The sequence below is a fragment of the Macaca mulatta genome, chromosome 5 (genome assembly GCF_049350105.2).
Source record: "Macaca mulatta isolate MMU2019108-1 chromosome 5, T2T-MMU8v2.0, whole genome shotgun sequence".
NCBI lineage: Eukaryota > Metazoa > Chordata > Mammalia > Primates > Cercopithecidae > Macaca > Macaca mulatta.
In genome coordinates this window covers 191,926,264-191,939,667 of record NC_133410.1, presented here as the reverse complement: position 1 = coordinate 191,939,667, position 13,404 = coordinate 191,926,264, and the positions used below count along the sequence as shown (strand labels likewise).

Here is a 13,404-nt window from a genome sequence, read left to right as displayed (position 1 = left end):
AAGAAGGAACTTTGAAGGTTCTGCTTCCTGTAATGGCCAGATAGCTCCTATCAGATCAGTGTTCTTGCAAATAACGGCTATACATTCTGCACAGAATTTAAAAATCTACCAGAAGGCACTGGAGAGCAGGAAAAAGAAGGCAGATTCTGGACGGGAGTCCACACTTGGAAGAAGGAAATAGCAGTTCATGAGTTTCATCGTGGAAGAATGTCATTTAGCCGGGGGGCAGGCCCTCATCAGTACCATGTAGAATGACTATGACTTTCAAACTTGCAGACTTACTGGCTTGAAGAGCCAGAGGTTGGAGTCCAGGACAACCACAGGGTGGTATATGGTCTAAAGTTAATACCATGTATTGCCTTGATATCTGGTAAAATCAGGAGGCCCTTGAATGGCCTAAGTACAAGTTCCTGTCCACACTCTGCTCCTTAGCTCAAGGATCAGGCACATTTCCTGCTTATTCCTGAGTCACAGGTTTTAGTTCCCTGACAGTTTATGGAGTTATTCATCCACACCAGTCACGTCCTCCCTCAGGAACCAGGAGCGACCTCATCCTCTTGATAGTACAAAGCCTGCACCCATGGTTGTTCTCTATTTCCACGTGCAGGCCCCACCTGGCCCTGTGTGGGGTAGGTGTTCTCCTCTGCTAGGCTGTGAGTATACGTGACTAGTACACTGCTGTCTCACCTGTGCAGTGTCTAGTGTCGTGTTTAGCCTATTCCCATAACCTTACAGTAGAAATCCCTCTCACCAAAGAGGTGAGGAGGAGGGATGCAAACACACAGCAATGGGAAGTAGAGGAGAAATCCCAGGAAAGAGAGATTCAGAAAGGAGGAGCCTTAAAGACTATATAGAAACTGCCCAAATCTCTTGCTGAACCTAAACTACACATGTGCAGAGCAGACTCCAAGCAGCCCATATAAGGCTTAAATAACTGAACGGAGAAGTTTGAGTTCATCCAAGCGTCCAGGATAGAATCTAAAATTACTAGGCATACGAAAAAATAAGAAAATGTGACTCAAAGTCAATCAGTTACTCCAGGATGAACCAGATGTTAGAATTGGAGACAAATATTTTGGAGTGACTGCCAAAACTATGCCCAAGGATGTAGAGGAAAATATACTCATAATGAATGAAAACATAGGAAATCACAGAAGAGAAAAAGAAACCATAAAAAAGAACCAAAGGTTAATGCTAACACTGAAAATATGATATTTAAAATGAAATTTTTGCTGAATAGCCTTAAGATCAGAATAGAGGCTGGGAGCGGTGGCTCACACCTGTAATCCCAGCACTTTGGGAGGCAGAGGCAGGTGGATCACCTGGGGTTGGGAGTTCGAGACCAGCCTTACCAACATGGAGAAACCTTGTCTGTACTAAAAATACAAAGTTAGCTGGACGTGGTGGCACGTGCCTGTAATCCCAGCCACTCAGGAGGTGGATGCAGGAGAATCGCTTGAGCCCAGGAGGTGGAGGTTACAGTGAGCCAAGATCGTGCCACTGTACTCCAGCCTGGGCAACAAGAGCGAAACTCCATCTCAAAAAAAAAAAAAATCAGAATAGAAATAACAGAAGAAAGTATCTGTGAATTTGAAGGTAAAGCAATAGAAATTATTCAATCTGAAGATCAGAGAGGAAAATAAAATAAGGAACGGTGCCTAAGAGACAGAACAATACAAAAAGATCTAACATGTATAGGGTTCCAGAAAGGAAAGAGAAAATGGATGCTCATTATTTGCTGCTGCCATGACACGGGGGTACCCCTGTCCCCAGACAAATTGTGCCCAAAGGGCAACATAGAGGATACTGAGGAGGAGTTGGAATAGGAGCCACACGGAGCTAAATGAGACCCGTCATGACAATGGCGTCTAACGGAGATGCTCCCAAAAAGGTCTTGTCTGTACCTGGATCCATTTCTGATCTCTCCCTTTTCATGGCTCGAAAGATGTACAGATTTTCCACAACAGCCTTGTGGATTGCAACCACTTTCTTTATACTCCTGGCTCTTCTGTTGTCTTTGAGACTAAGTCACAAGTGGAACAACAACAGCAACTAGAAGCGGCAGTGGATACTTTCTAGGGCCTACCACGGGGCCTACCACAGGCTCTCCCTTCACTCCTGGAGAGATCTAGATTGTTACTGCCATATATGAGCCATCTTGGTGGGAGAAGGTTGAAATTCAAGTCTCTAGACTGCTGATTATTGGATTTTTTTTCTTTACTTTGGCACATTGATCTATCTAAAACAGGTAGGAGAATCCTCCCCACAGGGTTCCACAGAGAGACTCCCAACTTGCAACTGTGCCCTCCATACTTTTCTGCCTTATTTTTTCCCTCCTCATTCAGATACCACAGTACATCAGTGCAGAGCGTTACTCCATCTCCAGCCACCCTGCCCCTTTTACTAGATTGTTCCTAACTGGTTGATCTCCTCACTGTCCCATTGAAGGGCAGGAACTGATGCTAGGGGAGGGATGAGTCCTTGACCATCAATCAGAATGAGGAGGGATGTGCACACAGCATGAAGCAGACGAAATGCATTACAGCTATAGTATAAAGTGGAAGCTGTGGATTCCTATGTATGTTGTAAAGGAGGAAGGCCAGCAGCAACTTCAACCACAGAATGGGAACCTTGGAGGACAGAGTAGGAGCTCATTTCCTCTGTGCATTTTGGCTGTTAGACTTGTGTGTATGTTTTATTTGTTTGTTTCTGAGACGGAGTCTTGCTCCCTCGCCCAGGCTGGAGTACAGTGGTGCGATCTCGGCTTACTGCAACCTCCACTTCCCAGGTTCAAGCAGTTATCCTGTCTCAGACTCCCAAGTAACTGGGATTACAGGCATCCACCATCACGCCCAACTAATTTTGCATATTTTTAGTAGAGATGGGGTTTTGCCACGTTGGCCACGCTGGTCTCGAACTCCTGGCCTCAGGTGATTGACCCACCTCTGCCTCCCAAAGTGCTGGGATTATAGGTGTGAGCCACCACACCTGCCCTATGTGTATGTTTTTAAAAAGTCAGTGCTCACTTTTTGCATTTAAATTTCCAAAATGAGGCTGGGTACAGTGGCGTGCACCTGTAGTCCTGGCTACTCAGGAGGCTGAGGTGGGGGAGGATCACTTGAGCCCCGGAGTTTGAGACCAGCCTGGACAACACAGCAGGACTTCGTCTCAGAAACAAAAACAAAATCAAAACAGAGCCAAACCATTGAAAAGGAAAAATAAAAAGAACATCTTTAGAGTAACCAAAGGAAAATGACATTGTATGAGGGGAAGAAAGATTTGAAACGCCATTGACTTCTCATCAGAATCAAGTGAAATGACATATTTAAAGTTCTGAAAAAAAAGAAAACATCAACTCTTTATCTGGAAATAATCTTACAGATGAAATGAAAATATCATGCAATAATGAGGGCAAATTAAAGATGTTTTTACTTAAAACTTAGAATCTGTCACTAGCAGACCTGTGCTACAAGAAACGCTAAATGAAGTTCTTTAGACAGAAGGGAAATAATACCAGATGGAAACCTGAATCTTCAGGAAGGAAGGAAGAGGCTCAGAAAGGTAAATATGTGGGTAAATATAAAAGACTCCTTTTCCTCATAATTTCTTTAAAATACATGACTGTTCAAAGCAAAAATTATAACTAACTAATGAAATTTATAACATGGAATTGTGATGCATTTGACAACGATAGCTTAATGTACAAGTAGAGTGCAGGGGCTTGTATTTTATGTGATGTGGCACAATATTAACTTTAAAAATACTATGAAAAGTTAAGGTTGTTTATTGTCATCTCTTGGGCAACCACAAAAAAAGTGACTCAAAGAGGTTTTGCCAAATTCATCCATAGCAATAATTACATTATATTTGAATAAACGAAAAAATCCAATTAAAATGCAAGGATTGTCAGAATGCATTAAAAAGTAAGGCAATTATGTGCTGTCTATCAATGACGCTATTTAAATATAAAAAGAGATAGGTTGAAAGTGAATGGATGGAAAACGATATGCACAAAATATAAGCATAAGAAGGTTGGAGTGGCTATTTATCACAAAACGTAGATTTCCAGACAAAGAGAATTATCAGGGAAAAGAAGGACATTTCTTTTTTCTTTTCTTTTCTTTTTTTCTTTTTTTGAGAGAATCTTGCTCTGGCTGCACCCAGGCTGGTGTGCAGTGGCGCCCTCTCAGCTCACTGCAGCCTCCGCCTCCCGGGTTCTATCCATTCTCCTGCCTCAGCCGCCTGAGCAGCTGGGATTATAGGCATCTGCCACCACACCCGGCTGATTTTTGTGTTTTCAGTAGAGACGGGGTTTCACCATGTTGGCCAGGTTGGTTGTGAACTTCTGACCTCAGGTGATCTGCCCACCTCCGTCTCCCAAAGTGCTGGGATTGAGCCACCATGCCCGGCCTGGACATTTCATAATAAAACAGTCACTACATGAGAAAGACAATTGTGAGTGAGTATGTAACTAATAACAGCACTTCAAAATACATTAAGCAAAATTTGACAGAATTAAACACCTCTTCTTCAGGAATGGATAGAACATGTTTAAAAAATCAGTAAAGACATAAGATTTGAACAAAACCATCAGTCACCTTGACCTAACTCACCTAACTGCACTCAACACCTGCAGAAGAGTGAACTATAAAAATGTTTACGGTGAATTTGAAGTCAGATGTCCTTTTTTGATCATTGAATTCATTTTTATGTGCAAAGTTAGATTTCCATAGTTTTTTTTTTTGCTGGTTAATATAACATACATGAAAAATTTTACATATTCGAGTTTCTTTGTAATGTGATAAATAGCACTTGTCCTGAAACTATGAACATTTCTCTCTGAAGGAAGTCCTGAGTTTATTCTAAAGAGCAAATAAAGGCTGGCTCGTAGCTGTCATTCCTTAATATCTTTAAATTCCCCAGAATCTTCTAATACACACATTCCATCTCCTACGTTGTTTGAAAGTAACTGACCGATAAATAGATTTTTTTCTTAAATAGCACGTTTCCCTTTAAAGTTATGTGTAAATTCAGTTTTATAAATCCATTTAAGAAAATGCTTAGGAGAGCTGCTATTTCACATCAAAAGAAGAGTTTTAATAAATCCTTAGATTTTTGTTTGTAACACTTTACATTTCACCGAGTATTTTTGGTTTGCTCTTTACACTGACACTGAGGTAGGCAGCATTTCACAGATGAAGAAATAGGCTGACAGAGGCCAGATTCTAACAGGGAGGGGCCAGATAGTTACTGAATAGTGGAGCCAGGTCTTCTGGTTTCCAATAAAAGTCATTCCATTATCCTGTACAAATTAAAAGAATTTTTTTTTTTTTTTTTTTTTTGAGACAGGGTCTCACTCTGTCGCCCAGGCTGGAGTGCAGTGGTCTGATCACAGCTCACGGCAGCCTCAACCTCCCAGGCTCAAACCATCTTCCTGCCTCAACCTCCTGGGTAGCTGGGACCACAGATGTGTGCCACCACACTAGACTAACCTCTATTTTGGATACAGATGAGGTCCCCCTATGTTGCCCAGGCTGGTCTCGAACTCCTGGGTTCAAGTGATTCTCCTGCCTCAGCCTCCCAAATTGCTGGGATTACAGGCATGAACCACAGTGTGTGGCCTAAAAAGATCTTTTATTTTTATTTATTTATTTTTTTAAGATGGAATTTCACTCTTGTCACCCAGGCTGGAGTGCAATGGCATGATCTTGGCTCACTGCAACCTCCGCCTCCCAGGTTCAAGTGATTCTCCTGCCTCATCCTTACGAGTAGCTGGGATTACAGGCACCCACCACCATACCCGGCTAACTTTCATATTTTTAGTAGAGACAGGGTTTCACCACATTGGCCAGGCTGGTTTTGAAATGACCTCATGTCATCCACCCGCCTCGACTTCGCAAAATGCTGGGATTACAGACATGAGCCACCCTGCTTGGCCAATTTTTTTTTTTTTTAAAATAAAGATGAAGTCTCACTATGTTGCCCAAGCTGGTCTCAAACCCCTGGGCTCATGCAATTCTTCTGCTCTGGCCTGCCACAGTGCTGGGATTACAGGTGTGAGCCACCATGCCCAGCCAAAACCAATTTTTAAAAAGGAAAAATATTTTTAAAACATCAAAGTGGAAAAGATTCTTAAACAAGATCCTCAATTCACAAATTAATATGAGTACACCAAAATTAAATAGTTTTGTTCAAAGAAAGATATAATAGACAATGTTAACACATAGGTAACAGACTAGAAAGAAATACAATATATAAAAGCAATAAAGGGATAAATAGCTACAAGAACTTCTGCAGGCCGGGCACAGTGACTTACGCCTGTAATCCCAATACTTTGGGAGGCTGAGGCAGGTGGATCACCTGAGGTCAGGAGTTTGGGAGCAGCCTGGGTAACATGGTGAAACCCTGTCTCTACTAAAAATACAAAAATTAGCCCTGCGTGGTGGCGGGCGCCTGTAATCCCAGCTACTCAGGAGGCTGACGCACAAGAATCGCTTGAACAGGGGAGGCGGAGGTTGCGGTGAAGGGAGATCTTGCTGCTGCACTCCAGCCTGGGGAACAGAGTGAGACTTTGTCTCAAAAAAAAAAAAAAAAAGGGCCGGGCGCAGTGGCTCAAGCCTGTAATCCCAGCACTTTGGGAGGCCGAGACGGGTGGATCACAAGGTCAGGAGATCGAGACCATCCTGGCTAACACAGTGAAACCCCGTCTCTACTAAAAAATACAAAAAACTAGCCGGGCGAGCTGGCGGGCGCCTGTGGTCCCAGCTACTTGGGAGGCTGAGGCAGGAGAATGGCATGAACCCGGGAGGCGGAGCTTGCAGTGAGCTGAGATCAGGCCACTGCACTCCAGCCTGGGCGACAGAGCGAGACTCCGTCTCAAAAAAAAAAAAAAAAAAAAAAAAAAAAAAAAAAGAACTTCTGAAAATCAGCAAGATAAAACAGGTAACCCTAAAGGAAAATAGTCAAAGGCTATGAGTAAGAATTTTAATAGATTCTGAGTCTCACCAGCGGATCACCTGAAGTCAGGAGTTTGAGACTGGCCTGGCCAACATGGTGAAACCCTGTCTCTGCTTAAAAATACAAACATTATGGGGGCAGGGTGGTGGGTGTCTGTAATCCTAGTTACTCAGGAGGCTGATTCATGAGAATGCTTGAGCCTGGGAGGCACAGGTTGTAGTGAGTCAAGATTGCACCATCACACTCCAGCCTGCGTGACAGAGCAAGACTCCCTCTCAAAAAAATAATAATAATAATAAATAAATAAATATATTGTTTCTACCGTTCACACTTTTAACCTAATTAGGGTTTATTTTTGTAAGTCATATGTAGTAGAGTCATAATTTATTTTCTCCTCCATGAAGTAAACCATTTTTCCATTTTCACTAAATGACCATTTCCCCTGTGATTTGTCATGCCACCCCCAGGTGATTCAGCTATTGTGCACACTCTGTTCTTTTTGCTGTTGTTGTTGTTGTTGAAACAGAGTCTTGCTCTGTCACCCAGGCTGGAGTGCAGTGGCATGATCTCGGCTCACTGCAATCTCCGTCTCCCAGGTTTAAGCAGTTTTCATGCCTCAGCTTCCCAAGCAGCTGGGACTTACAGGCGCTTGTCACCATGCCCGGCTAATTTTTGTATTTTCAGTAGAGACAGGGTTTCACCATGTTGGCAAGGCTGGTCTCGAACTCCTGACCTGAAGTGATCCTCCTACCTTGGCCTCCCAAAGTGCTGGGATTACAGGCGTGAGCCACTGCTCCCGGCCTACACTCCGTTCTGTACCATTCCTGACTCTGTGCCTTGACTCTCTTCCATTCCCTTGATCTTTCTCTATGCCCACTACCCAAAATACAGAATTTTAAAATTTTGTTGGCTGGATACTGTGTCTTTATATTGATAGGTAATTCTTTCCTCATTTCTTTTTCAATTCTTTATATAATTCTTATATATTTAATAATATATACATAATTCTTTTTCAATTATATTAGCTAGTGTGTAGAGGTTTATTTATTCACCAATATTTTAGCATTTGTCAAATTCTTGCAAAAAATCTTGATAGGATTTGTATTAGTATTGCACCACATTTACAGATTAACTTTGGAGGACTGAACAATTCTACAATGACAAATTGTCCCAACGAACAGCATGATATTAACATCCATTTATGCAGAAGTTATCTTCTGCTTATTTCTATATTTTTCTCTTTAATGTATTTGAAGTTTTTTAAAGTAGTACGTGCACATAGTACATGCAAACAGTAAAAAGGGATATCAATAAAATAAGTATAGGTCAGCCCCTCACCTCGGCCCCGGAAGCTTCTCTCCCCAGAGGAAGCCAGAGATTTGCTACGCATATACAGGCATATATGGATGTTATAGGATGTTAATTGGGACACTTCCTGTCAGAATTTCAGTAGAGGCAATGAGTCTGCATATGTTATATTCCAAAGAAACCATCATGCAAAAACTTTAGCAAAGATACGTGTGTCTTTTTTTTTTTTTTTTGACAGAGTCTCACTCTGTCACCCAGGCTGGAGTGCAGTGATGCGATCTTGGCTCACTGCAACCTCCACCTCCTGGGTTCAAGTGATTCTCCTGCCTCAGTCTCCCAAGTAGTTGGGCTTACAGGCCTGTGCCACCTTGCCCAGCTAGTTTTCATATTTTTTTTAAAAGAAGTCATAAACAGCATTTATTACCTTGGTATATCATACTGGTCTTGTTGCTGTTCCTTCACATTTAAGTGGCTTTCCATCTTTCCTCCCTCCTCCCATAGCCTGGCTACACAGTGCGTGCCTGAACTGTTAGCCCACAGCAGCAATATGCTCATTCCGTCCACATCCCTAACATCATGCATTCACAAGGTGAAAGTCCTGGTCCACAAACCCTGCCCTACAGGAAGTTCAATGGTTGGGAAAGAATTTGTAGTAAACCAGGCCTCCCGGGATGGCGAGCTCCAGGAAGATGATAATGGAAAGCAGCCGCTTGTTGGTTGTCACTTTTCTGGACATTGAACGGAGAATCTTTCGACTTGTGCTCAAGTTTTCAGCTGTGTTTACCAGTCTACTCTTGGCTCGTTCTAAATGGGCTTGTCGTTCCCCCAGCTCTTCTGTGGTTTCTGAGCCAAGCTGGTCAGTCTCTGTGGCCCGGTTCAGGCTTTCAGGGCCTTGCAGAAGCATTGCCCTTTGAGACTGTAGCCGATTCACATGCTCATTCTCTGCAGCACATTTGCCGTATTTCACGTCTCCTCGCCTTCCTGGTGTGGCTGTCAAAGCTGTGCTGCTCACCTCCCCGTGGAGTTTGGCAAGGGCCTTAGACAGGGGTGCATAACGTAGCTCCTCCTCCATCCCTGCCAGCGTTTCATTTGCTTCCTGTTGCTTTTCATCAAAATCCCTGATCAACTTCTTCTCTTCAGGACTCGCCGTCCCCAGCAGCCGCTCGGGCAGCTCTTGTAGGTCTTCATGGAGGCCGCGGAAGACTTCGTGCAGCTTCTCCAGATGCTCCGGGGAGGCGGCAGAGGTGGCCATGGCGCAGGCCCAGCTCCAGCAGTGGCCACCGAGATTGGGGTGCTGGGCCCTCTCCTAGCCCAGCGGTCAGCTTGCCCAGCCCTGTGGCCATCACGGCGACCGCCGCGCCACCGCCGCCCAGGACGAGGCTCTTCCGGGGTCGCTAATTTTTGTATTTTTAGTAGAGACGGGGTTTCACCGTGTTGGCCAGGCTGGTCTCGAACTCCTGACCTCACGTTATCCGCCTACTTCCGCCTCCTAAAGTGCTGGGATTACAGGCATGGGCCACCGCGCCCGGCCAATACGTGCGTCCTGAGCCCCTAGTCTACATTACGTATTTTAAAAGGTAAAGAGATATGTGAGGATGACTGTAGAGATGGCTGTGCCGTGGAGTCCTCCAGAGAAAGAGGGCGGGGAAGACCTCTGGTTGGGAGGGAGGACTTAGTGGGAACTCTCAGAAAGTCTAATATGTTCACCAGTAATTAAAGAGACACAGTGCATTAACCGAATCTCATCTAGAAATCAGAAAAGACAAGGAAGAGATGACTAGCTCCTGAAAGGGCAGGAATGACGAAGGGGTCATCCATACTTTGGGATCAGCCTACATTCCTGAGTTTGTCAGGCCCGATGTTGCTTGAGTATTTCCTGCAGATCACTTGAAGGTCCCAGAGTCTGGAGCCATTTAAAATCCTGACCAAGAGGAACAACCGGACTCCACGAGAAAAATGTCCCTGTGGAGTGGGCCATGGAAAATCCTATGAGTGGTGGAAATGTCACCAAGAGGAAAATACATCGTCCAGTCATGGGAAATACACTCATAGATTCCTAGTAGAGGCCTTTGAAGGACAAAAGCATTTACTTTAGAAAGAAACACTTTTAAACTCCTGTCAGGACCAAGGAATGATAAGTCATTTTATTTAATTTTCAGATTTAAGTCCCTAATGATCAATCATATGAACATAGTCCTGTTTAAAAATCAAACATTCTCTAATAGTCATAGCAAAGTCTTATTTATTTATTTATTTATTTATTTATTTATTTTTGAGACGGAGTCTCGCTCTGTGGCCCAGACTGGAGTGAGTGGTGCAATCTCAGCTCACTGCAAGCTCCGCCTCCTGGGTTTACGCCATTCTCCTGCCTCAGCCTCCCTAGTAGCTGGGACCACAGGCGCCCGCCACCTCGCCCGGCTAGTTTTTGTATTTTTAGTAGAGACATGGTTTCACCGTGTTAGCCAGGATGGTCTCGATCTCCTGACCTCGTGATCCGCCCGCCTCAGCCTCCCCAAGTCCTGGGATTACAGGTGTGTGCCACAGTGCCTGGTCATATCAAAGTCTCTTTATGGTAATACGGAGTATTAGTAACAATAAGGCCAGACGCGGTGGCTCATACCTGTCATCTACCACTTTAGGAGGCAGACTCAGGCAGACTGCTTGAGCCCAGGAGTTCAAGACCAGCCTGGGCAACATGGCGAAACTCTGTTTCCACAAAAAATACAATAAAATTAGCCAGCAGTGGTAGCTCGCACCTGTAGTCCCGCCTACTCAGGAGGTTGAGGTGGGAAGATCACTTGAGCCCAGGAGGTCGAGGCTACGTGAGCCATGAGCATGCCACTGCACTCTAGTCCGGGTGACTCTGTCTCAAAAAACAAACAATAGTCCTCAAAGTCCAAGCCATGGTTTTCTCTACCATGCTGTAAGGTAGAGAATTTTTATATTTTTATTTGTTACAGACAGGGTCTGTCTCTGATGCCCAGGCTGGAGTGCAGTGGCGCAATCATAGCTCACTGCAGCCCCCAACTCCCGGGCTCAAGCAATCTTTTGCCCTAACCTTCCAAGTAGCTAGGACTACAGGCACAGGCCACCACACCTGGATGATTTTTTAATTTTATGTCGAGATGGGGGCTTCACTATGCTGCCCAGGTGGGTCTCAAACTCCTGGCCTCAATCCATCCTCCCTCTCCAGCTTCCCAAAGTGCTGGGATTACAGGTGTGAGCCACCACACCTGTCAGGTACAAAATGTTGAGGCTGTAGTTGAGAACTTTTTTCGCTCAATACAGTAGATCTAAACCTACTATTGAAAGTATGGCTGGGTGCGGTGGCTCATGCTGTAATCCCAGTACTTTGAGAGGCCAAGGAAGGTGGATCCCTTGAGCCTAGGATTTCAAGACCAGCCTGGCCAACATGGCGAAACTCCATCTCTACTAAAAATACAAGAATTAGCCAGGCATGGTGGCACATGCCTGTATTCCCAGCCGTCGGAGGCTGAGGTATGAGAATCACTTGAACCCAGGAGGTGGAGGTTGCGGTGAGACAAGATCATGCCACTGCAGTACAGCTTGAGCAACAGAGTGACTGTCTCAAAAAAAAAAAAAAAAAAAGATGTTGACTCTCTTTTGCAATCCCTCTGCAGTCTTCTTCCATGTGGAGCCATGGAAGCCTTCCACCCTGTAGGAAACACAAATTTCAGGCCCTTTAATTTGCATAAAGAAATTTCCGGCCAGCCGTGGTAGCTCACACCTGTAATCCTAGCACTTTGGAAGGCCAAAGTGAGTGGATTACCTGAGGTCAGAAGTTCAAGACCATCCTGGCCAACATGGTGAAACCCTGTCTCTACTAAAAATACAAAAATTAGCGGGGCATGGTGGTGTATGCCTGTAATCCTAGTTACTGGGGAGGCTGAGGCAGGAGAATAGCTTGAACCCAGGAGGTGGAGGTTGCAGTGAGCCAAGATCATGCCATTGCTCTCTAGTCTGGGAGACAAGAGCGAAACTCTGTCTCAAAAAAAAAAGAAAGAAAGAAATTTCTATCTTGCCACCTACAAATCTGAAACCTGAAGTGATTGGATCTCTTTTTAATCAATAGAGATAATTTCCATGCATTTATTTTTTGAATAACTTTTTCGTTATGGTGATCACTTTTTTTTGTTGTTGTGGGTTTTTTTTGGAGTACAGAGATTATAAAAATGACATTAGTTAAGAGTAGAAATTTTCAAAATAGGAACTAAAGTGAATATTGAAATTCCACAGTCATAATTCACCACACAAAAATTAAGTACCTATAGTACTGTTTGGTATTTCTTTCTAGTCTTTGTTCATCTGTATCCTTTTCAGAAAACATAATTGAGTTGGTAATGTATATACTAAGTTGTATTATTTATAATGGCTAAATAATATCCCATGACCACCTATGTGCCTATTTTTATGTATTTAGAATTATTTCCTTAACAGAGTCCCCTTAAAGCAGAATTATTGGATAGAAGCTCTTGCTACATATTAAGAATCGGTCTGATTCTGCTCCTTTCCTTCCCGCTTTCTGCCCTGTAAATCATTTGGCAGTATCCACAATGGTAATTGACTCCTTCTGTGCTTTTATTTTATGCTCATTGGGATCTTATATTTTTCTCAAATTCCTCTTTCAGCTGCAAAATCTTGTGCAAAGCTTGCCAGCTAGCATGATGGGACCCCTGGATATAGCTATGGCAGCCCCACCTAAAGGAAAAGAGAAAAACGCAAGACTTACATTTTATCCATCCAGCTTTCTAAATGCATCTCTTTCTAGCAATCTTAGCCACAGAGATGCACATCAGAATTCAGGAACTAAATGTTACCAGTCTTCTACTTTGTACTAAGTATTTTACATGTTTCATTTTATTGAACCTTTAATAGCTGTTAGATTAAATAGGTCTCATCTTTGTTTTACAGATGCAGCAATTGAGGCACAGATTTAAATAACTTGCATTAACTAATAGGTTCAAGATTTCAATCCACGTTTGTCTAACTTCAAAGTTCTATCTCCTATACCAGTATCCCTTCATAGTTAAAAGAAAACTGTGGTCGGGGGCAATAGCTCTCGCCTGTAATCCCAGCACTTTGGGAGGCCAAGGCAGGAGGATTGTTTGAGCTCAGGAG

General features: G+C 43.6%; 1 pseudogene across 1 annotated transcript; it reads right to left on the bottom strand.

Annotated features, from left to right (window-relative positions):
* Window positions 1-8,653: 8,653 nt before the first annotated feature.
* On the bottom strand, window positions 8,654-9,517 carry LOC701696 (vesicle transport through interaction with t-SNAREs homolog 1B pseudogene; annotated as a pseudogene). Its single transcript, XR_013417486.1, has one exon. The product of XR_013417486.1 is annotated as a vesicle transport through interaction with t-SNAREs homolog 1B pseudogene (transcript).
* Between the last annotated feature and the right edge of the window lie 3,887 nt (window positions 9,518-13,404).